Genomic DNA, 25,291 nt, shown 5'->3' on the forward strand with positions numbered 1-25,291 from the left:
ATCTTCCCGCCATCAAGTCTCTGGCGCAGGAAAAGAAAAAGAAACCCCGCGCTTTCTAGTGCCATCCCGCCCCCCCATGGTGCAGCTCCCCCTACCGCCCCGCTCCCATTCCCCGTCCCCCGCCTGTGGTCAACACGCTCCTTAAAAGTCACTATTGTACCTGCTTCTACCACCTCTACTGGCAGCGAGTTCCAGGCACCCACTAATCTCAGGGTAAAAACTTCCCTTGCACATCTCTTCAAAGCTTTTCCCCTCACACCTTAAACCTATGTACCCTTAGAATTGACTCTTCCACCCTTGTAAATATCTTCTGACTATCCACTCTGTCCATGCCCCTCATAATTTTGTAGACTTCTATCAGGTCGCCCCTCAACCTCCGTTGTTCCAGTGAGAACAAACCGAGTTTATCCAACCTCTCCTCATATCTAATGCCCTCCATACCAGGCAACATCCTGGTAAACCTATCCTGTACCCTCTCCAAAGCCTCCACATCCTTCAGGTAGTGTGGCGACCAGAATTGAACGCTATACTCCAAGTGTGGCCTAACTAAGGTTCTATACACCTGCAGCATGATTTGGCAATTCTTATACTCAATGCCCCAGCCAATGAAGGCAAGCGTGCCATTTGCCTTCATGTGGAGATGCCGGCGTTGGACTGGGGTGAGCACAGAAAGAAGTCTTACAACACCAGGTTAAAGTCCAACAGGTTTGTTTCGAATCACTAGCTTTCGGAGCGCTGCTCCTTCCTCAGGTGAATGAAGAGGTATGTTCCAGAAACATATATATAGACAAATTCAAAGATGCCAGACAATGCTTTGAATGCGAGCATTAGCAGGTGATTAAATCTTTACAGATCCAGAGATAGGGGTAACCCCAGGTTAAAGAGGTGTGAATTGTCTCAAGCCAGGACAGTTGGTAGGATTTCGCAGGCCAGATGGTGGGGATGAATGTAATGCGACATGAATCCCAGGTCCCAGTTGAGGCCGCACTCATGTGTGCGGAACTTGGCTATAATTTTCTGCTCAGCGATTCTGCGTTGTCGCGCGTCCTGAAGGTCGCCTTGGAGAACGCTTACCCAGAGATCAGAGGCTGAATGCCCTTGGCTGCTGAAGTGTTCCCCGACTGGAAGGGAACATTCCTGCCGGTGATTGTCGCGTGATGTCCGTTCATTCGTTGTCGCAGCGTCTGCATGGTCTCTCCAATGTACCACGTATCGGGACCTCCTTTCCTGCAGCGTATGAGGTAGACAACGTTGGCCGAGTCGCACGAGTATGTACCGCGTACCTGGTGGGTGGTGTTCTCACGTATAATAGTGGTATCCATGTCGATGATCTGGCACGTCTTGCAGAGATTGCCATGGCAGGGGTGTGTGGTGTCGTGGTCACTGTTTTGAAGGCTGGGTAGTTTGCTGCAAACAATGGTTTGTTTGAGGTTGCTCGGTTGTTTGATGGCAAGTAGTGGGGGTGTGGGGATGACCTTGGCAAGATGTTCATCTTCATCAATGACGTGTTGAAGGCTGTGAAGAAGATGTCATAGTTTCTCCGCTCCGGGAAAGTACTGGACGACGAAGGGTATTCTGTCGGTTGTGTCCCGTGTTTGTCTGCTGAGGAGGTCGGTGCTGTTTTTTGCTATGGCGCGTTGGAACTGTCGATTGATGAGTCGAGCGCCATATCCCCTGTACAAACGAGGAAGTGAGACCCCACTGAGTTGCAGTTCCCCAACACCACCTCCACACCACCCTCACACCCACCACTACCCCCGTACCATCCCACACATCCGTTCCGCCACCACTCCCTCTCCCAAATACACCCTACCTTCCACAATACCCCCCAACCTCCCCCCCCTCCAGCCAGCGGTCTAATCGTGCATCTTGTCTTGTGTCTTGCAGGAGCTGCTGGTGATGGGGCTGGTCCATCTGGTCCCGTCCCCAGCCACAGCCCCAGCCAGATCCCCAGGTATCGACCATTGACAATGACACTAACTCGGACCGGAGCCATCGACCCGAGACCCAGGATGCCCGGAGCTCAAGTCCGGAGATGACACAGAGTTCCTGTCACAGATGTCTCCAACACTCTCCACCATCCCAGAGACATTCACCTGGGTTGGGTACCTCAGTAAAGCAGCTCCTGGGGCACTCTCTGGTGCGCACTACTCACAGTACAGCAGGTGGAGGTAGGAACTCCCAAGGGGGTGGGATGGTCTGAGAATGTCCCGACCCTCGGGTGTAGCTGCCATCCAGACGGATTTCAGTTTCTGGAACAGACAGTCCCATTGATCGTGGAGTTGCAGTCACAGAGCCAAGGTCTACCTGAGGGGTTGTCACGAGCATCCAGCACCTGCACGTACAGGAGCAGGAGGTGGTGCCGGCCATGTGTGCCAGCCAGGACAACACCGCACGGGTGGCATCCACAGTGGCAGCCTTGGGGGCAAGGGTTTCGGCCAAAAAACAGCATGTCCAAGGCCTGTGGTACTCTGTGCAGGCCGTAGCTGGGATCCTGGATAGGGTTACTCTCTCACAGGCAGCCAGGTGCCAGAGCCACCTGGACACTGCAGCGGCGCTCTTGAGCATGGCCCAGTCACAGCAGGCTATGGCTGAGAGCATCGGCAGCATTGTCCAGGCGCTGGACGACGTGACGCAGACACAGAGGCAGATGGCCCATTCCCAGAGGGAGATCACTGGCTGATGTGGCTCACACCCAGAAGGTGGTGGCACAGTCGCAGTGTGATGTGGTGCAGTTCCAAACGGAGGTGGTCCACTCCCTTTGCTCCATGGTCACGAGCATGAATACCCTGGCCAAGATTGGAGAGGGCCTCCAGGACTGGCAGCGCCAGGTGGCGATGAAACCTCAGGGGTTAACTCACACCCCGTCCCATGGAATAGCCCGGGGGACTGGGAGGAGGAGGTGAATGGGCCCGTGCCAGAGACTCCCGCAGGGCAGGCGCCGGAACATCGCAGCACCTCAGACTTCCCCCTCCTGTCAGCAGCAGGCAGAGCAGGACAACACCATGCCACCTGGGATACCCAAGCAGCAGCCGGGCCCATCCAGGCTCAGTCACCCCAGAAGGTGGCCACCAAAGGGGACCGAGGTCACAGGGCGGGAATCACAGCAGGCCGCCTCTGCTCCTGCTGTACCATCTGGGGTTCCACCTAGATGTAGCGTTTGGGCCTGCGAGGCCAGAAAAGGCGACAACAGTTACGTTGGTACGGGTGCAGGGCACAGTTTAGCTATAGGGGCTAGGGCACATTAAACACCTGTGACAATGTTACAACCTGCCTCGGTGCTCTGCCAGAAGGGTGTGGGGGTGGACTGGTCTGGGCTGGCTGCGGAGAAGGCGCGGGAGTGGGGGGGAAATGGATGGATGTTGTCTGTGTACTTAACTCAGGGACCGCAGTTCAGCCAGTGCTCAGTGCCCTGCACCCCACCCCAGCCAGCCATGCCAGTATCACGACTGGCACCCCGCAGTCGCGTCTCTCCGTGTCCTACCTCCTCTCTCTCCCTCATCAGCCACAGAGCTTGGCCGGGATTCTCCGAGTCGGCTCCCGCTCAGAGATTCGGTGTTCACGCCGAGACGGCCCGCGACGCCGGTCTGACGGCGGAACGTGATCCTCCGAACAGGCTAAAACCTCACGAACGCGACGGGCACCGGAGAATCGGCAGAGGTGGCCCAACCTGTGATTCTCCGGGCCCCCAGCTACACGGTGGTGGAGGGAATCCTTTTGAAACTCAACAGGATCGTAATTCCTCAGAGCATGCGGGCTATGGTGTGGGCCAACTCCATGCGGGTCACCTTGGGGTCGGAAAATGCCGATGCAGAGCTCGGGAGGCGGTCTATTGGCCGGGCATCGGCCAGGATATTGCCGACACAGTCCTCAACTGCCCTACCTGTCAGAAGTTTCAGCCAGCTCAACCCAAAGAAACGTTGCAGCAGCACGAGATCGTGACCTCTCGATCAAACCAAGCTAGAGTCACAGACAGACTCTCGGCGGTTGTGGCAAGGACTAAACAACATAACGGGCTACAAAGCGAAGCCGAACAGTATCTCTGGCAGCAGCGCACCCATCCCCGATGAACTCAATGCATTCTATGCTCGGTTCGAGCAGGTAACCAACAATCCGCTGTTTAGTGCCCCAGCAGCCCATAACTCACCCATACCCACCATCACAGCTTCCGGAGTTAGATTGGCCTTCCTGAAAGTGAACCCTCGGAAGGCGACGGGCCCAGACGGGATCCCTGGTCGTGCACTGAGAGCCTGCGCGGACCAGCTGGCAGAGGTATTCACGGACATCTTTAACATGTCCCTGCTCCACTCCGAGGTCCCCACCTGCTTCAAGAAGACCACCATCATACCGGTACCAAAGAAGAACCAGGCAACGTGCCTCAATGACTACCGACCAGTGGCCCTGACCTCAGTCATAATGAAGTGCTTTGAGAGGTTGATCATGAAGCGCATCACCTCCAAACTCCCAGAACGCCTTGATCCACTGCAATTCGCATACCGCTGCAACCGGTCCACATCAGATACCATTTCCCTGGCCCTACACTCATCCCTAGAGCATCTCGAAAACAAGGACTCCTACATCAGACTCCTATTTATTGACTACAACTCCGCCTTCAACACCATAATCCCAGCCAAGCTCATATCAAAGCTCCAAAACCTAGGACTTGGCTCCCCACTCTGCAACTGGATTCTCGATTTTCTGACCAACAGACCACAATCAGTAAGAATGAACAACAACACCTCCTCTACAATAGTCCTCAACACCGGCGCCCTGCAAGGCTGCGTACTTAGCCCCCTACCCTACTCCCTGTACACACACGACTGCGTGGCAAAACGTGGTTCCAACTCCATCTACAAGTTTGCTGACGATACGACCATAGTAGGCTGGATCTCGAATAATGATGAGTCCGAATACAGGAGGGAGATAGAGAACCTAGTGGAGTGGTGTAGCGCCAACAATCTCTCCCTCAATGCCAGCAAAACTAAAGAGCTGGTAATTGACTTCAGGAAGCAAAGTACTGTACACACCCCTGTCAGCATCAACGGGGCCGAGGTGGAGATGGTTAGCAGTTTCAAATTCCTAGGTGTGCACATCTCCAAAAATCTGTCCTGGTCCACCCACGTCAACGCTACCACCAAGAAAGCACAACAGCGTCTATACTTCCTCAGGAAACTAAGGAAATTCGGCATGTCCACATCGACTCTTACCAACTTTTACAGATGCACCATAGAAAGCATCCTATCAGGCTGCATCACAGCCTGGTATGGCAACTGCTCGGCCCAGGACCGCAAGAAACTTCAGAGAGTCGTGAACACCGCCCAGTCCATCACACAAACCTGCCTCCCATCCATTGACTCCATCTACACCTCCTGCTGCCTGGGGAAAGCGGGCAGTATAATCAAAGATCCCTCCCACCCGGCTTACTCACTATTCCAACTTCTTCCATCGGGCAGGAGATACAGAAGTCTGAAAACACGCACGAACAGACTCAAAAACAGCTTCTTCCCCACTGTCACCAGACTCCTAAATGAACCTCTTATGGACTGATTTCATTAACACTACACCCTGTATGCTTCATCCGATGCCAGTGCTTATGTAGTTACATTGTATATGTTGTTTTGCCCTATTATGTATTTTCTTTTATTCCCTTTTCTTCTCATGTACTTAATGATCTGTTGAGCTGCTCGCAGAAAAATACTTTTCACTGTACCTCGGTACACGTGACAATAAACAAATCCAATCCAATCCAATCCAATCTCCGTGGTCCAAAGTAGGTGTAGACCTTTTCCAAGCCAAGGGGCGTGACTACATACTCCTGGTCGACTACTTCTCCAGTTACCCAGAGGTGGTGAAACTGTCCGACCTCACATCGAAGGTGGTCATCAAAGCCTGCCAAGAAACGTTCGCCAGGCATGGGATACCTCTCACGGTAATGAGCGACAATGGTCCTTGCTTTTACAGCCAGGAATGGCCTGATTTTGCACAATCCTACAACTTCCATCACGTAACCGCCAGTCCCCACTACCCGCAGTCAAATGGGAAGGCCGAGAAAGGGGGCCATATTGTAAAACGGTTGCTGTGCAAAGCTGCAGACTCAGGCTCCGACTTCAACCTGACACTGCTGGCATACAGGGCAACCCCACTGTCCACTGGATTGTGTCCAGCGCAGATGCTCATGAATCGCACTCTGAGGACCACAGTTCCAGCCATCCATGTTTCAGACCTTGGCCACCTCACGGTCTTACAGAAAATGCAGCAGTCACGGGCCCAACAAAAAACCACATACGATGCTCATGCCGCAGATCTACCCGAGCTGGCCCCCAGTGATCATGTTCGTGTCCAGTTGCCTGAGGGCGGCTGGTCAGCCACAGCTGTTGTGATCAAACAAGTGGCCCCAAGATTGTTCCTTGTCCGCATGGCTGATGGCTCCTTGCTACAGCGCAACAGACGGGCACTGCGAAGAGTTCCACGCCTGCTACCTGACGGAAGTACCCCGCCGCCTACGATGCTTCCTCCGGACGTACCCTACCACGAGGCCACCGATCTACCAGCAATCCTGCCGGCCCATGTGATCACCGCAATGGCAGCGATCCTGCCTATCCACATGCAGGCGGCTCCTGATCCACCTCTGCGGCGATCAACAAGAATTTGTCGCCCACCACAAAGACTGAATCTATAGACTGAACTCTTGCACATTTTGTGACTTCATCGCTTTAACCTCTGTAAATATTGTTTTGTTTGCCATGTATCTGCACTATCGACACCTTCCTATGTATATACATTCATCTAGACACCTTTTATATATAGTCAGACACATATATATATATACGCTCACACACCCTAGTATTTATTTATCTAAAAAAACAGGGGAGAGATGTCATAATATTCACTCATGTATATAATGATATGCAGACAGGCAGTGATTGACACACAGGATGACCAGTAAGCACACAGCACAGTGCAGCCAATCACCAGACAGGACACTACCACGATAAAGCCAGAGGGCACTAGGTTTCCCGCTCTCTCTGGACCCAGCCACTGAGACAGAGTCCACGAGCTAGCACAGTGCAAACACCATGCGGTAGCTAATAGGTCTGGTCAGTCAAGGTCTCCAGTCAGTTCAGTATAGTGTCGGCCCACAGCTGAACATGTATATCAGTTCTCTCGTTGAATAAAACAGTGTTGGATTTTCTCCAGAGTTAGACGTCTGCTTCTAGCTTCCCTGCATCAAGTGCAGTCCACATCGAACCAGTCAGCCTAACACATCATGGTACAGGAGTGATACTGATATTGACGGACCTACCTCCAGTGAATCAGCATTGACCAGCAAGCAGCCATCCGGTCAAATAGAAAACATCCAGCCTCCTCCGCAGCTCCGCATCTCCGGCAACCTCGGCGCCGTCCAGCCTCCTACGCAGCTCCGCATCTCCGGCAACCTCGGCGCCAATTGAGAGATCTTCAAGCAAAAGTTTCTCTTGTACATCGAGGCCTCCGACCTCGAAGCCGCATCGGGTGCAAGAAAGATCTCGCTATTTGTCTCCACCGCGGGGGACCACGCCATCCACATCTACAACTCCCTTACGTTCGCTGACGGCGAATACAAAACAAAATTCAAAACAGTCCTGCTGAAGTTCGACAGCCACTGCGACATTGAGGTGAATGAGAGCTTTGAATGGTACGTTTTCCAGCAGAGGCTTCAGGGAAAGGATGAACCTTTTCAGTCCTTTTTGACCCATCTCTTCATCCTAGCGCAGTCATGTAACTACGACTCGATGGCTGATTCCATGATCCGGGATCAGATCATTTTCGGGGTCCACTCCGACTCCCTTCGGCAACAGCTCCTGAAAGTCAAACAGTTGACCCTCTCTGTCGCTATCGAGACGTGCGTTGTCCATGAGCATGCTAAGAATCGTTACTCCCACATCAGGGCAGCAGAAACTGCGAAGCTGGCTTCCCACGAGGTAGAATGGGTGCAGGCCATTGCACAGATGCAGGGCCTGAGCATCAAGGAGAGTAGCCGTTTCGCGCACTTTTCTAGGGTCCCTGCACATGCGCGCCACGACCGAGTGGACGATGAGGCCGACAACCCGACTGCGCTGGTACGTACGTCGACCGACCGCACTACGCATGCGCGATGGCGCACGGAACGTGCTGACGTTGGTGTTATGACGTGTCCGAATTGTGGCTCCACCCATTTAAAGTGGCAATATCCGACAAAAGGACGCCGGTGTCTACAGTGTGGCAAGCTTGGCCACTACGCAGCCCTTTGCAGATCTGCTCCACCGCTCAGCAGCCAGCGATCCCAGCTGCGGCGCAGAAGTGTCCGCTCAATACACCAAGGCATGCCAGATTCCGATCCCGACAGCCCAACAGACCCTGATGCTGAGTGCCTCAAGTCCCCATACCGGGTGGGCATCATAACTACACATGCGCTGCCTTCCACTACAACGGCGCAACGCCTATCCATCCTCAGTGTGGATCCCGACGACGAGTGGTGTGCTGTCCTCACAGTTAACAAGGCTCGCATCCGTTTCAAACTGGACACCGGCGCATTTGGCGAACCATATCTCAAAATCCGACCTCGACATCATCCGCGCCAGACCATACATTCCTCCACCGGCCTGCCATCTCCTTGACTACAATGGCAATGCCACAGCTGCCAGTGGCTCCTGTCAACTAGGGGTATCCAACAAGGTGATCAAGGCGACGCTGCGGTTTGAAATCGTCGGGCCTGACAGAGTGTCCCTGCTCGGTGCTCGAGCCTGCAAGCTCCTGAACCTGGTTCAGCGAGTCCACACCATGTCATCGTCACCGGCGACGGCCTCGCCTAATGGTAACTTGCAAGCCGACATAGATGACATTATCACGCAGTACCACAGTGTACTCGATGGGATGGGCACACTCCCATACCGATATAAAATCCTGCTCAAGCCGAACGCCACCCCTGTAATCCATGCGCCACGCCGGGTGCCGGCACCCCTCAAGGATCGTCTGAAGAAGCAATTACAGGACCTCCAAGACCAGGGCATCATATCGAAGGTCACAGAGCCCACAGATTGGGTCAGCTCCATGGTCTGCGTAAAGAAGCCGTCAGGGGAGCTTCGCATTTGCATTGACCCGAAGGATCATGCGGGAGCATTACCCGATACCAAAATGTGAAGAGTTGACCAGTGAGATGGCTCATGCCAAATTCTTTACTAAGCTGGACGTCTCCAAGGGTTTTTGGCAAATACAACTGGACTGCGTCCAGCGGCAAGCTGTGCACGTTCAACACCCCGTTCGGTCGCTACTGCTACAACCAGATGCCCTTTGGTATCACATCTGGCTCCGAAGTATTTCACCGCATCATGGAGCAGATGATGGAGGGCATTCAGGGGGTGCAAGTATACGTTGACAACGTAATCATCTGAGACACATCGCTCACCTCAAGCAGGTATTCCAGAGAATTCATGAACATGGTCTCCAGCTCAACAGGGTCAAGTGCTCATTTGGTCAATCAGATATTAAGTTCCTCGGTGACCACATCTCGCGGCAGGGCGTGCGGCCAGATGCCGACAAGGTCTCGGCGATCAACGCCATGAAGATCCCGGAGGACAAGAAAGCGGTCCTGCGCTTCCTCGGGATGGTCAACGTCCTGGGGAAATTCATTCCCAATATGGCATCCCACACCACGGCCCTCCGCCATCTCATCAAGAAGTCGACGGAATTCCACTGGCTGCCCACGCATGAAGAGGAATGGCGTGAGCTGAAAGCAAAGCTCACCACAGCCCCGGTTCTACCTTTCTTCGACCCAACCAAGGAAACCAAGATATCAACTGATGCAAGCCAGGACGGCATTGGGGCGGTGCTTCTTCAGCGAGATGACTCCTCGTCCTGGGCTCCAGTGGCGTATGCCTCCAGGGCCATGACGCCCACTGAGCAACGGTACGCTCAGATTGAGAAGGAGTGTCTGGGCCTCCTGACAGGGATAGTCAAGTTTCACGACTACGTTTATGGCCTGCCAAAATTCACAGTAGAAACGGACCACAGGCCTCTAGTCCACATAATCCAGAAGGATTTAAATGACATGACAACTCGGTTACAGCGAATTCCTCTTAAGCTACGCCACTACGACTTCGAACTTGTCTACACGCCAGGCAAAGAGCTGATCGTTGCAGATGCCCTATCCAGGTCCATTACCACACCGTGTGAACAAGGTGACTTCATCTGCCACATAGAAGCGCAAGTGCAGTTGTGCGCCACCAACCTTCCAGCCTCTGACAAATGGGTGGTCCAAATTCATGAGGAGAGAGCCAAGGATCCTCTGCTGCAGCGTGTGATGCAGCACCTTACCAATGGCTGGCAGAAGGGACAATGTCCCCAGTTCTATAATGTAAAAGACAGCCTGACGGTGGTGGAGGGAATCCTTCGGAAACTCAACAGGATCGTAATTCCTCAGAGCATGCGGGCTATAATGCTGGGCCAACTCCATGCGGGTCACCTTGGGTCGACAAATGCCGACGCAGAGCTCGGGAGGCGGTCTATTGGCCGGGCATCAGCCAGGACATTGCCGACACAGTCCTCAACTGCCCTACCTGTCAGAAGGTTCAGCCAGCTCAACCCAAAGAAACGTTGCAGCAGCACGAGATCGTGACCTCTCCGTGGTCCAAAGTAGGTGTAGACCTTTACCACGCCAAGGGGCGTGACTATGTACTCCTGGTCGACTACGTCTCCAGTTACCCAGAGGTGGTGAAACTGTCCGACCTCACATCGAAGGTGGTCATCAAAGCCTGCCAAGAAACGTTCGCCAGGCATGGGATACCTCTCACGGTAATGAGCGACAACGGTCCTTGCTTTTACAGCCAGGAATGGCCTGATTTTGCACAGTCCTACAACTTCCGTCACGTAACTTCCAGTCCCCACTACCCGCAGTCAAATGGGATGGCCGAGAAAGGGGTCCATATTGTAAAGCGGTTGCTGTGCAATGCTGCAGACTCAGGCTCCGACTTCAACCTGGCGATGCTGGCATACAGGGCAACCCCACTGTCCACTGGGTTGTCTCCAGCGCAGATGCTCATGAATCGCACTCTGAGGACCACAGTTCCAGCCATCCATGTTCCAGACCTTGACCAACTCGCTGTCTTACAGAAAATGCAGCAGTCACGGGCCCAACAAAAAGCCACATACGATGCTCATGCCGCGGATCTATCCAAGCTGGCCCCCAGTGATCATGTTCGTGTCCAGTTGCCTGAGGGCGGCTGGTCAGCCACAGCTGTTGTGATCAAACAAGTGGCCCCAAGATTGTTCCTTGTCCGCATGGCTGATGGCTCCCTGCTACGGCGCAACAGACGGGCACTGCGAAGAGTTCCACGCCCGCTACCTGACCGACGTGCCCCGCCGCCTACGATACTTCCTCCGGACGTACCCTACCACAAGGCCACCGATCTACCAGTAATCCTGCCGGCCCACGCGACTACCGCGATGGCAGCGATCCTGCCTATCCATGTGCAGGCGGCTCCTGATCCACCTCTGCGGCGATCAACAAGAATTCGTCGCCCACCACAAAGACTGAATCTATAGACTGAACTCTTGTACATTTTGTGACTTCATCGTTTAACTTCTGTAAATATTGTTTTGTTTGCCATGTATCTGCACTATCGACACCTTCCTATGTATATACATTCATCTAGACACCTTTTATATATAGTCAGACACATATATATTTATACGCTCACACACCCTAGTATTTATTTATCTAAAAAAAAAAGGGGGGAGATGTCATAATATCTACTCATGTATATAATGAGATGCAGACAGGGAGTGATTGACACACAGGATGACTAGTAAGCACACAACACAGATGGGCACCCACCCCGGGCGCTGGCTCAGCCCAGGCGTCCCAGTTGTTCAGATTTGTGCCGGGCACCCCGCGCCACCCCCCCCAGCTCGCGCCACCCACCGGCACGTAGATCCTGGGCCGCACCCACAGCAACCCCCGGTGAGGGCAGTGTCATCAGATGGTGGCCCTGGTAGGAGGGGCGAACGGCAGGAGTCGGGGCACCGAGGGGGCGGACGGGGTTGGGGGGCATGCTTGGCTGTGGCGCGAGCTGCCAACCGGGGCGATCATGTAGCCCATGGCATCTGCTTGTAGAGATGGGTGTGTGCCATGATGAAACTTTGGCCACCTCCAGCCCCTGCAGATCGTAATGTTCGGGCATCTTCCAGCACTGTTGACCGCCGTGGCAGGGGCCGCTGCCCTGCATGAGGTCCTGTGGGAGCTGGAGCAGGGGTGTGACAGGCAGGTGGTGGACGACGCAGCAGAGGAGTGTGTGGCAGTGGGGCAGCTGGCAGCTGCTCAGGCTGTAGGGCCACCCGCCCGACAGGTGCAGGAGGAGGAGGACCACGACGAGGGGGAACCACAGGATGAGGATGCCGAGGAGGAGGAGAGGGAGGAGGAGGAGGCCTCGGGTATACCGGCCCCGCATGTCCTTCCAGGACCTCCCGGACAGGGCATGCAGGAGGAGACGCCGGATGAGCCGGGATACCGTCGCCCATATCTGCCACCTGATGGCACACCTGGCACCGCGTAGGACTGGGGGGGGGGAAACACCCTCTCTCAGTGGCTGTCAAGGTGACGGTCGCACTGAGCCTGTCTGCGACGGGGTCATTCTAGATGCCGAGTGGGGACCTGTCTGACATCGCCCAGGCGTCGGTGCACCGGTGCATCCGTGCAGTGACTGACGCCCTGTATGACATCGCGCACCGCTACATTCAGTTCCCCATGGACCGCGCTCACCAGAAGCCCGGGCAGCGGGCTTCGCCGGGGTCGCCAGGATACCCATGGTCCAGGGGCCAATCGATGGGGTGCACGTCGCCATGCGGTAACAGGGCCGTGTTCCTGAACAGGAAGGGGTCCGACTGCATGAACGTACAGGTGGTCTGTGACCACCAGATGAGGATCCTGCACGTCTGCGCCCGGTACCCGGGCAGTGTACATGACGCGTTCATATTGGCCCAATCATTCATTCCCAGCATGTTCGAGGGACGCCCCCCTGGCAAAGGGCTGGTTGCTGAGCGACAGGGGTTATCCGTCGCTGTTGTGCCTGATGACACCTATATGGAGGCCACAGGCCAACGCGGAGCACCGATACAATGATGTCAATTGTGGAACCAGGGGTGTGGTCGAGAGGTGCTTTGGGCTGCTGAACATGCGCTTCAGGAGCCTGGACCGCTCTGGAGGGGCCCTCCAGTACCCGTCGGAGAGGGTCGGCCGCATCGTTGTGGTCTGCTGTGTCCTGCACAACATAGCCCAGCAGAGGGGCGATGTGCTGGAGGCGGAGGGGTAGGAGAAGGACCAGGACGAAGGGCACTCCTCTCCAGATGAGGAGGATGGGGAGGGGGGGGGGGCAATGATAGCCGCACGTTTCACCGACTAGGGTGGGGTGGTATTGCTGAGCATGGGCACAGACAGCACAGTACGGCACCACCTTACCACCAACCACCCTCACCTCCCCCATCACCGACCACCCTCACTTCCCCCACCACCGACCACCCTCACCTCCTCCTCCCTCGGGGTGCCCGATGGCTCCTGGGCTTCTCCATGGGACGGGGGGGGGTGCGGATCCAAAACCCGAGGCACCCCCGGCACCAGTCGCTTCCATTCCTGGACGCCCACCCTGGTAGCGACCAATGTCTATAAGGTCTACAAGTTTGCTGCCATGGAGCTCAGGGAGTTGGCCATCCCTGTCTGGGTCTGTGCGACGCTGGCCAGCACGATGCTGGCCAGCGCCTGGGCAATGGCGCTGATGCTCTCAGCGATGGCCTGCTGAGACTCGGCCACGGTGCTGAGTGCGGCTGCGATCTGCACCTGGATCTGGCTCATAGCTGCCTGTGAGAAGCCAGCCCTGTCCTGGGCCACGGAAGCTGCGTGCACAGAAAGCCCCAGGCCTTTTTCGGCTGTATCGAGGGACGAGGCAGGGGTGCCCCATGTCCCCCCTGTTGTTTGCATTAGCAATTGAACCTTTGGCCATGGCATTAAGGGAGTCCAGGAAATGGAGGGTGGTGGTTCGAGAGGGAGAGGAGCATCGAGTGTCGCTGTACGCAGACGACCTGTTGCTGTATGTGACGGACCCAGTGGAGGGGATGGTTGAGGTCATACAGATCCTAAGGGAGTTTGGGGACTTCTCGGGCTACAAGCTCAATGTAGGGAAGAGTGAGCTCTTTGTGGTGCATCCGGGGGATCAGGGAAGAGGGATAGACGACCTACCGTTGAGGAGGGCGGAAAGGAGCTTTCGATACTTGGGGATCCAGGTAGCTAGGAGCTGGGGGACCCTGCACAAACTTAATTTGATGCGGCTAGTGGAGCAGATGGAGGAGGACTTTAAACGGTGGGACATGATGCCACTCTCACTAGCGGGCAGGGTACAGTCGATTAAAATGGTGGTCCTCCCGAGGTTTCTTTTTGTATTCCAATGCCAATTGTGATTACCAAGACCTTTTTTAAGAGGGTAGGCAGGAGCATTATGGGTTTTGTGTGGGCGAGTAAGACCCCGAGGGTAAGGAGGGTGTTCCTGGAGCGTAGTAGAGATAGAGGAGGGCTGGCGTTGCCGAATCTGGGTGGCTACTACTGGGCAGCCAACGTGGCGATGATCCGTAAGTGGGTGATGGAGGGAGAGGGGGCGGCATGGAAGAGGTTGGAGATGGCGTCCTGCAAAGGAACGAGCCTGGGGGCGCTGGTGATGGCACCGCTGCCGCTCTCGCCGACAAGGTACACCACGAGTCCGGTGGTGGCGGCAACGCTAAAGATCTGGGGGCAGTGGAGACGACAGAGGGGTGAGATGGGAGCCTCGGTGTGGTCCCCGATCAGAGATAACCATCGGTTTGTCCCAGGGAGGATGGACGGGGTGTTCCAGAGCTGGCATAGAGCAGGGATTAGAAGAATGGGGGACCTGTTCATCGACGGGACGTTTGCGAGCTTAGGGGCGCTGGAGGAGAAGTTTGGACTACCCCCGGGAAATATTTTCAGGTACATGCAAGTGAGGGCGTTTGTGAGGCGGCAGGTGAGGGATTTCCCGCCTCTCCCGGCACAGGGGATTCAAGACAGGGTGATTTTGGGCGTATGGGTCGGAGAGGGCAAGGTGTCGGCGATATACCAGGAGATGAAAGAAGAGGGGGAGGCTTTGTTAGAGGAGCTGAAGGGTAAATGGGACGAGGAGCTGGGGGAGGAGATTGAGTTGGGTCTGTGGGTTGATGCCCTAAGTAGGGTTAATTCCTCTTCCTCGTGTGCCAGGCTTAGCCTGATACAATTTAAGGTTGTTCACAGAGCGCATATGACGGGGGCGAGGCTGAGCAGGTTCTTTGGGGTGGAGGACACATGTGGGAGGTGCTCAGGAAGCCCGGCGAACCATGCCCATATGTTCTGGTCGTGCCCGGCACTGGATGGGTTCTGGAGGGGAGTTGCGGGAATAGTATCTAAGGTGGTGAAAGTCCAGGTCAAGACAAGTTGGGGGCTAGCATTATTTGGAGTAGCGGACGAGCCGTGAGTTCAGGAGGCTAAAGAGGCCGGCATTCTGGCCTTTGCGTCCCTAGTAGCCCGGCGAAGGATCTTGTTAGTGTGGAAAGATGCGAAGCCCCCCAGTGTGGAAGCCTGGATAAATGACATGGCAGGGTTTATCAAATTGGAGAGGATAAATTTTGCCTTGAGAGGGTCTGTGCAGGGGTTCTCCAGGCGGTGGCAACCGTTCCTAGACTATCTCGTGGAGCGTTAGATGAAGTTCGGTCAGCAGCAGCCCCAGGCTTTGCATACTCTGACCCATGTCCGACATCGTCGCCCCCAATGCCTCCACCACGGACACCACCTGTGCAGTGTCGGCCTTGGTGGCACTCATGACCGGCACCATTCCCTGCTCCTGCATGCGGATGCACTCCTCCACCTGCGTCTGCAGGTGCTGGAAACCGGCTGTCATCCCATTGTCTAGTCCCTGGGTCTCTGACTGCATCGGGTCCATGGGTGGGAGTGGATATTCCAGGAACCCGGAACCCGTCAGGGCGGCAGCTGGTTGCTGGGGCCGGTCTGCCCTCCGACCGTCCGGCCCCTCAGCTGCTCCTACCTCCACCTGCTGTACCGGATGCGACGTGTGGTGCACACCATTGAGTGTCCCAGAAGCCTCAACGCGAAAGAGCCCAACCGAGGTGATGGTCTCTGCGATGGTGGGGGGTGTAGCAGACAGCAGTGACGGAACGTCAGTGTCCTCATCAGTCCCGAAGTCCGGGGTTCCCTGGGTTGTGGTGTCATGTCTGTCTGTCCCCTGTGTCTCTGTCCCCTGGGTCGTGGTGTCGTGGCTCGACTGGGCCAGAGGGCTGTTGTTGCGGCTGCCCTTGAGTCCCTGGGGGGGTGGCCGCCCTGGTACTGGCTGGGGGCGGGTCGCGCCTGATGGACCGGGTCGATCCCTGGGGGGTGGCCGCCCTGGTACTGGCTGGGGGCGGGTTTCGCCTGATGGACCGGGTCGATCCCTGGGGGGTGGCCGCCCTGGTACTGGCTGGGGGCGGGTTTCGCCTGATGGACCGGGTCAATCGCCGGTGGTCCTGCAAGACACAATACAGCATGCATGGTTAGACAGGTGGACGGGGGTGTGGGGATGGGGTGAGGTGGGGTGAGGGGTGGGGTGAGGAGCGGGGTGGGGTGTGGGGTGTGGGGGTGGGGTGAAGAGTGGCCAAGAACGGGGTGTCTCACTTGTTGGCGCGTCCCCGATCTTGGCATGGGCAACCTCCCGGTTCTCGGGTCCGCCAGCAACATCCAGTGCTCTCTGTTCATGCACAATGAGGGGGCGCAATTCAGGTGCACCCGCTCCGGTTTACTCCCGCTCTAGGCAGTTATGGCCACTCTTATTCTGGAGGGGGGGCATCAACAATGTTACGCAGTCCGACGCATGCAGTCCAGCAGTTGGGTCTATGTTGGCATAGGTGCACAGGGCATCCAGCCAATGCGGCTGGCCTGGGTGGGTCCAGCCATGTGGGTCACGGCTGGGGTTCTACCGTCCTCCTGGGAAGGGCGGGGGGTGGTGTCACATGTGTATGGGGTAGGGGGTTAGTGCCATGAGCACAGTGATGGGTACTCACCCTGGCTGCCCTGAGTAGGTTGTTCATCTTCTTGTGACATAGCTCGCCTGTCCTGGGTGTCAGCGCTACGGCGCTTACGGCATCCCCATCTCCCTCCACATACGGCGGACGATATTGGCTGCGACCCTGCATCCGGTTCTGGGGTACGTCCTCCTCTGCTCGACACCGTCCAGGAGCGTTTTGATGCCGCGGTCCCTGAACCGGGCGCTGCGCAGCGGTAGGCCACCTTGAATCGTCGGTTGTGTGTGGGGTCGCATCTATTTGATTGCGCCACGGCACCGCATCAATTACGTGGCGCGCATCTCTGACGCCGGTCTGGGGCCGCACACACGCGCCTCCCGCGGCGCCCATGCTGGCCCGCAGAATCGCTGCGCTTTGGGGCCCATTGACGCCGGTGTGAACCGCTCCAGTGTTTATGCCGGCGTCAACGCTTAGCCGCCAGCTCAGAGAACCCCGGCCCTTGTTTCTCAATTTTCAAAGGCACAAGAGAACCTAGTCATCGGGAACTCCCCCCAGTGAAGGCGGAGAATTGCAGAGGACCCGGAGAATACCAGGTCAGGCTCGCTAATGATATACAAGCAGCGTTTCTAGTACTTGCGCTGTGGAAAACATTGACGCCATTGCCAAGGCACTGGAGAATTACAATTGGGCGTGAAACCTGTGCCAGCCATGATTTTGGCATCAAAATGATTCTCCACCCAATCGCGGTTCACGATTTTGGCGTTAGCTGACAGGGAATCCCGCCCCTCTCTCGGACCAGCATCAGCTTCGACCTTGCCCCCAACTTAAAATGCTTCTCTTTCCAAAAAGTTCTAACTTTCAGTTTGTTTTATTGAGATACCACTAGACACCCGAGCTCTACCCAGAGGTCCAGAAATGGGTCATCCACTGTTTAAGATTTTTATACCACCAACTCTGACTTTGTAAGAATAACAGAGGTGAATTGAATTTAGGCTTATTTGAATTGCATTCACCTGAGATGCCTACCAATGTTAACCAGAGACCTAGGGCAGGATTCTCCGTCAGCCGACGCCAAAATAGGGCGAGGTGATTGGGTGAAGAATCGATCTTGATGCCGAAATTGTGGCCAGAGCCAGGTTCCCATCAAATCGCAATTCTCCAATGCCTCGACAGTGGCGTCAGTGCGTTCCACTCCACACGTGTAGTAAATGTCGTTTGCATATCATTACATATGAAACAGTGGATGACCCATTTCTGGACCTCTGTGTAGAGCTCGGGTGTCTAGTGGTATCTCAATAAAACAAACTGAAAGTTAGAACTTTTTGGAAAGAGAAGCATTTTAAGTTGGGGGCAAGGTCGAAGCTGATGCTGGTAGGGGCTGTTTAGCACAGGGCTAAATCGCTGGCTTTGAAAGCAGACCAAGGCAGGCCAGCAGCACGGTTCAATTCCCGTAACAGCCTCCCCGAACAGGCGCTGAAATGTGGCGACTAGGGGCTTTTCACAGTAACTTCATTGAAGCCTACTTGTGACAATAAGCAATTTTCATTTCATTTCATTTCATTCCATTAGCGAACCTGACCCAGTATTCGCCAGGGTCTCTTGATCCACTGCCTCCTTCAGGGGAATTCTCAACATTGGTGTTCACTTGTGCTTTTAAAAATTGGCAAGGAGGCACCGTGGCTTATGAGGGAGAGAGAGGAGGTAGGATATGCAAAGGCGCGACCATGGGCTGCCTGTCCTGACACTGGCTGAGCTGGGGGGAGGGGGAGCGGTGGGAGGTGATGGGGGTGGTGCCCAAGGGGCGGGCCGTGGGTCAAGGATGACCCCCTATGGGACTAAGTTGTCCAGGCACAGACCACCATTGCCGTGGCTTGCAAGGCAGCCATCTTGCTGCGCACCACACCCACCTTGGTTCTACAGAGTGACACCAGCCATCTGGGTGCCCCAACCCCACCACCCCCGCACCCCAGCCCCCACCCTCCACCCCACCACCCATCACCCCACCAACCCTGCATTCCACCCACCACCCCCGTGTTCCACCCTGCCCACCCACCACCCCTGCGGCCAGCCCCCACCCTCTACCCCACCACCCCTGCGTTCCACCCGCCACGTGTTCCACCCGCACCAGGCACTACCCCTGAACCCCACCCTGCACCATACCACCCCGTCAACCAGCCGCCACCTGCCAACAGGCATAAGAACATAAGAACTAGGAGCAGGATTAGGCCATCTGGCCCCTCGAGCCTGCTCCGCCATTCAATGAGATCATGGCTGATCTTTTGTGGACTCAGCTCCACTTTCCGGCCCGAACACCATAACCCTTAATCCCTTTATTCTTCAAAAATCTATCTATCTTTATCTTAAAAACATTCAATGAAGAAGCCTCTACTGCTTCATTGGGCAAGGAATTCCATAGATTCACAACCCTTTGGGTGAAGAAGTTCCTCCTAAACTCAGTCTTAAATCTACTTCCCCTTATTTTGAGGCTATGCCCCCTAGTTCTGCTTTCACCCGCCAGTGGAAACAATCTGCCCGCATCTATCCTATCTATTCCCTTCATAATTTTATATGTTTCTATAAGATCCCCCCTCATCTTTCTAAATTCCAACGAGTACAGTCCCAGTCTACTCAACCTCTCCTCGTAATCCAACCCCTTCAGCTCTGGAATTAACCTAGTGAATCTCCTCTGCACACCCTCCAGCACCAGTACGTCCTTTCTCTGGTAAGGAGACCAAAACTGAACACAATACTCCAGGTGTGGCCTCACTAGCACCTTATACAATTGCAGCATAACCTCCCTAGTCTTAAACTCCATCCCTCTAGCAATGAAGGACAAAACTACATTTGCCTTCTTAATCACCTGTTGCACCTGTAAACCAACTTTTTGCGACTCATGCACTCGCACACCCAGGTCTCTCTGCACAGCAGCATGTTTTAATATTTTATCATTTAAATAATAACCCCTTTTGCTGTTATTCCGACCAAAATGGATAACCTCACATTTGTCAACATTGTATTCCATCTGCCAGACCCTAGCCCATTCATTTACCCTAGCCAAATCCCTCTACAGACTTCCGGTATCCTCTGCACTTTTTGCTTTACCACTCATCTTAGTGTCATCTGCAAACTTGGACACATTGCACTTGGTCCCCAACTCCAAATCATCTATGTAAATTGTGAACAATTGTGGGCCCAATACTGATCCCTGAGGGACACCACTAGCTACTGATTGCCAACCAGAGAAACACCCATTAATCCCCACTCTTTGCTTTCTATTGATTAACCAATCCTCTATCCATGCTACTACTTTATCCTTAATGCCATGCATCTTTATCTTCTGCAGCAATCTTTTGTGTGGCACCTTGTCAAAGGCTTTCTGGAAATCCATATATACCACATCCATTGGTTCCCCGTTATCTCCCGCACTGGTAATGTCATCAAAAAATTCCACTAAATTAGTTAGGCACGACCTACCCTTTATGAACCCATGGGGCATCTGCCCAATGGGAAATTTCCATCCAGATGCCTCCCTATTTCTTCCTTGATGATAGATTCCAGCACCTTCCCTACTATCAAAGTTAAGCTCACTGGCCTATAATTACCCGCTTTCTGCCTACCTCCTTTTTTAAACAGTGGTGTCACGTTTGCTAATTTCTAATCCGACGGGACCACCCCAGAGTCTAGTGAATTTTGGTAAATTATCACTAGTGCATTTGCAATTTCCCTAGCCATCCCTTTTAGCACCCTGGGATGCATTCTATCAGGTCCAGGAGACTTGTCTACCTTTAGCCCCATTAGCTTGCCCATCACTACCTCCTTAGTGATAACAATCATCTCAAGGTCCTCACCTGTCATAGCCTCATTTCCATCAGTCACTGGCATGTTATTTGTGTCTTCCACTGTGATGACCGACCCAAAATACCTGTTCAGTTCCTCAGCCATTTCCTCATCTCCCATTATTAAATCTCCCTTCTCATCCTCTAAAGAACCAATATTTACCTTAGCCACTCTCTTTTGTTTTATATATTTGTAGAAACTTTTACTATCTGTTTTTATATTCTGGGCATCACGAGGCTCAGGCAAGGGCAACGCCACAGTAGCCCCTACAGGGGGGTGTCAGATGAGGGCAGTGGAGCGTACCACTGGCAAGGGCAGTGCCAGTTGACAGTACCCCTGGCAGCAGGGATTGGTGTCAAGGGCAGAGACCTCCACGGTGTCAGGCACCAATGGGGTCAGGGGTGTGGAGATGGGGGGGTGGGGGGGGTACATGCGGGAGCAGAGTCCGCAGTGCAAACTGGGGCCACCATGAAGCCCATTGGATCTGGTTGGGCATGGGGCTACGCACCAAGCTAACTTGTCAGCCTTTCACCCGCTGCAGACAATGGATATTGGAATTCAACCAAGGATGGTGGCCTTCCTCCTTGTCACCGCAGCCCTGGCGGATGCACTGAGGTTGTACGTGCTGGAGCTGTTTGAGGAGGAGGACCATGTAGCAGCGGAGCAGGCAGCAGCGGAGCGTGACCCAGAGGAACAGGAGTCAGCCGCCGAACAGGCCGAGGAGTAGATGGGAAGGAGGCACAGCATGAGGCCTCGTGTCTACTGACAGTGCCTGTCATTCGAGGACCTGCCGGACCGGGCATGCCGTCGAAGACTCCGGCTGAGCAGGGGGACCATGCAACATATCTGCCAGTCATGGCGCACATGGTGTCGTGGGGCTATGGGGGAGGACACCCGTTCCCCGTGGCCGTGAAGGTGACGGTCGCACTGAACGTTTATGCAACAGGGTCCTTCCTGGCACCAAGTGGGGATCTGTCTGGGATATCACAGACCTCGGTGCACAGGTGCATCTGCGCCATCATGGAAGCCCTATATGCCTGGTCAGCACAATATATCAGCTTCAATGTCGACCGAGATCACCAGGATGCCTGGGCAGTGGGGTTCGCCGCCATCACCAAGGTGCCTCGGGTCCAGGGAGTGACAGGATGCATGTTCCCCTATGAGCATAGAACATAGAACATAGAACATAGAAAATACAGCACAGAACAGGCCCTTCGGCCCACGATGTTGTGCCGAACCTTTGTCCTAGATTAATCATAGATTATCACCTGCAGATGACAGGCTACTCTACACAAACCAAAGGAGTTTCACCCGACAAACGTGCAGCTAATATGTGACCATGATCTGCGCATCATACACGTCTGCGGCCGATACCCAGGCAGTCTGCACGACGCCTTCATCCTGACACATTCAATGGTTCCTGGCCTCTTCGAGGGGCACCCCCGGCTGCGGGGTTGGCTTCTGGGTGACAGGTGTTATCCACTGCAGTCATGGCTGATGACGCCTATCCGGAGGCCACAGACCGGTGCAGAGACCCGCTACAACGATGCCCGTGCCATGACTAGGGGTGTGATTGAGCGGTGCAGTACCTGCACCGCTCTGGAGGGTCCCCCAGAAGGGTCTCCCACTTTGTAGTGACCTGCTGCATCCTCCACAACATCGCACAGCAGAGGGGCGATGTGCTGGAGGTAGAGGATGAATGGCAGTCCTCGTCTGATGAGGAGGATGCGGGGGAAAGTGGGGATCGGCATAGCATGGGGCCCAGGCAGGCATGGGAGGCCGCATGACATGTGCGCCAGGGCCAAAGCTCACAGCCTGCGATGCCCACATCCCATGAATGAATTTTTAAAAAGGTCAAGTAGGGTTCTTCCTTGGGTTGTTTCTCTCACCCACTACTGTAGGCTCAGTCTGTATTTGAACTACAGAGCCATTCTTGGTGATGGACATTAATGGCCGACACCCAGAGTGCATTTATGCCTTTACTGCCCTCACTGTTTCTTACAAGTAATGCTCAATGTGGGGAGGAATGTTGATTCATCAGCTGGGGAAGGGTGGTAGGTGGCAATCATTATGAGCTTTCCTTGCCCATGTTGGCCTGATGCCATGAGACTTCATGGAACCTGGCGGGCATTTGGAGAACTTTCAGGACCACTTCCAACTGCGTACCCTGTGTCGCCACCTCTGGTTGGTCAGTCCTGCCGTGGCCCAGAACATAAGCAACATTGGCGATGGAGGTGTCTTGGGTATTAGCTGTAAGCTATAATTATAGTGTGACTAGGACAGGCTGGTAAATGAAAAGAGTCTAACCTGTATCCAGCAGAGTTGGTGTGGTGGCTTAACCGACAGAGTTGCAGCGTCGACAGAAAACCAGTTGAACTCTCGTCGCCAGTTTAATAAACCACGAAGAAGTCCACGCCGAGTTGTAGAAAGAAAGAAAGAAAGAAAGTTTTATTCCAACAACTATTATTTACACAGCACGTGAGATCCCAGCCAAGTCTCTCTATGTCAGTACCCAAACTTACCACCTTTATACAGAGGTTCATCCATACATAGTGTAGGGTTCCCCACCCCCTTTTAACGGTGGAGCTCGTATTCGGCGAGGCTCACGGTGAGTTTAATCATGGCCACTTCGTAAGTCTCGTGCGGGTTATGGCATTAATAAATCCTGGATTGGAGTCAAAGTTTAGACAGTATTGCAGCATTTCTGCTTATCAAAGATTATCATAGAATTTACAGTGCAGAAGGAGGCCATTCGGCCCATCGAGTCTGCACCGGCTCTTTGGAAAGAGCGCCCTACCCAAGGTCAACACCGCCACCCTATCCCCATAACCCAGTAACCCCACCCAACACTAAGGGCAATTTTGGACACTAAGGGCAATTTATCATGGCCAATCCACCTAACCTGCACATCTTTGGACTGTGGGAGGAAACCGGAGCACCCGGAGGAAACCCACGCACACACGGGGAGGACGTGCAGACTCCGCACAGACAGTGACCCAAGCCGGAATCGAACCCGGGACCCTGGAGCTGTGAAGCAATTGTGCTATCCACAAGGCCACCGTGCTTGTTCCTTACTTTATTTTTTTGGCTTTGTTTAATCAACAGCACTGCATTTATGCACTGCCCATTCTGTAGTTTAACATAGCCATCCATTTAGATTCCAATTGTCATTTAAATATATAAAACTGTGATTTAATACTTCAATTTTTTAAAAAGCGGACCTTTGTTTTGAACCAGCCAGTCGTTGGAATTTTTTTTACAATTCAATCAACTTCTGGCAGTTCATTTCCTCACCTTCAGATCTTCTCTTCCAGGTCAATAGGTCACATGACCTGACCTAAGCCAACCAATGTTTTAGTCGTTCTGGAGCTTATTCATGGCAACATCCTGGACAAAATGGAAAAGTTCACATTAAATCAGATTTTAAAAGGCATTCACTGTACAGCAGAAAGGGTGTAGTTTCCTTTCACTGATTCTTGCCACCATAAGAGGTTTGTTAATTAATGTGCCAAGAGGTTTTAGCCCAGTTTGACGTGTACAGAACTGCCAACAGGAACATGGATAACAGGAATTTATTCCGCTTTCTTTGACCCAAAGTGCCCTCTAACAAAAAGGCAGAACTGTGTATTTTGAATGGAATGTTTACTTTCTCATTTATGTGCAGAATACCCAAGTGACTTGAGGAAAATCGATCCTGCTTCAAAAGAGTCAGTTACTTGATAGTGTTTGGAAACTAAAGTATATCGAGCAAGAGTTAATATTCAGCTTTAACAATTAGGCTGATATCTCCAAATGTTCCACATTTATACATACAGGGCGGGATTCTCCGAGCCCGTGCCGGGTCAGTGAATCAGCAGGGGCGCGCGAATCCCGCCACACCGCTCCGACGCCGGGCTGCCGATTCTCCGCCGATGGAGAATTGGCACCAATCACGCCGGCGCGTTCGCCGCTGCACCAGTTGGGGGCCATTGAAAGCAGCCCCCGCGGCGATTCTCTGCGCTCGACGGGCCAAGTGCCCACCGAGTTCCGCCGAGTCCTGCCGGCATCTTTTGCGTATGGTCCTACACGGCAGGACCTCGGCGTTCTGGCTGCGGGGGCCACCCTGGTGGGGGGGGGCAGGAGGGCGGCAACTCCGTGTGGTCCTCCACGATGGCCAAGCCAGTGACTGGGGGCAACCGATCGGCGGATGCGCTCGTTCCAGGGCCGGCCCATGTTCCTCCACGCCGGGCCTCTGTAGGGCTCCGCCATGTTCCCGAAAGCCGGACCGGAGTCGGCCGTGGCGCACATGCGTGGACCCGCGCCGGCTGTGTAGGGCTGGCTTTCGGCGCCAGAGCAGTGCACAGCACTCCGGCGCCGTGCTAGCCCCTGAGGGAGGGGAGACTGACCGGACCTGGAG

At 54.4% G+C, this 25,291-nt stretch overlaps 1 long non-coding RNA gene across 2 annotated transcripts in view; it reads right to left on the reverse strand.

Moving 5' to 3' along the window:
* The window catches only part of LOC140392507 (uncharacterized), a 40,138-nt gene extending 15,931 nt beyond the window's left edge, over positions 1–24,207 (reverse strand). Inside the window, exons 1-2 of one of the 2 annotated variants that reach the window (XR_011935382.1) lie at positions 24,190–24,207; positions 23,203–23,560 (exon numbers count right to left, since the gene is read on the reverse strand). This is a non-coding gene — a long non-coding RNA (uncharacterized lncRNA). Of the gene's footprint in view, positions 1–23,202; positions 23,561–24,116 lie in introns of both variants that reach the window. The other variant, XR_011935383.1, reaches the window with a different exon arrangement.
* Between the last annotated feature and the right edge of the window lie 1,084 nt (positions 24,208–25,291).

This window comes from Scyliorhinus torazame, chromosome 2 (assembly GCF_047496885.1).
Source record: "Scyliorhinus torazame isolate Kashiwa2021f chromosome 2, sScyTor2.1, whole genome shotgun sequence".
Taxonomy (NCBI): Eukaryota; Metazoa; Chordata; class Chondrichthyes; order Carcharhiniformes; family Scyliorhinidae; genus Scyliorhinus; species Scyliorhinus torazame.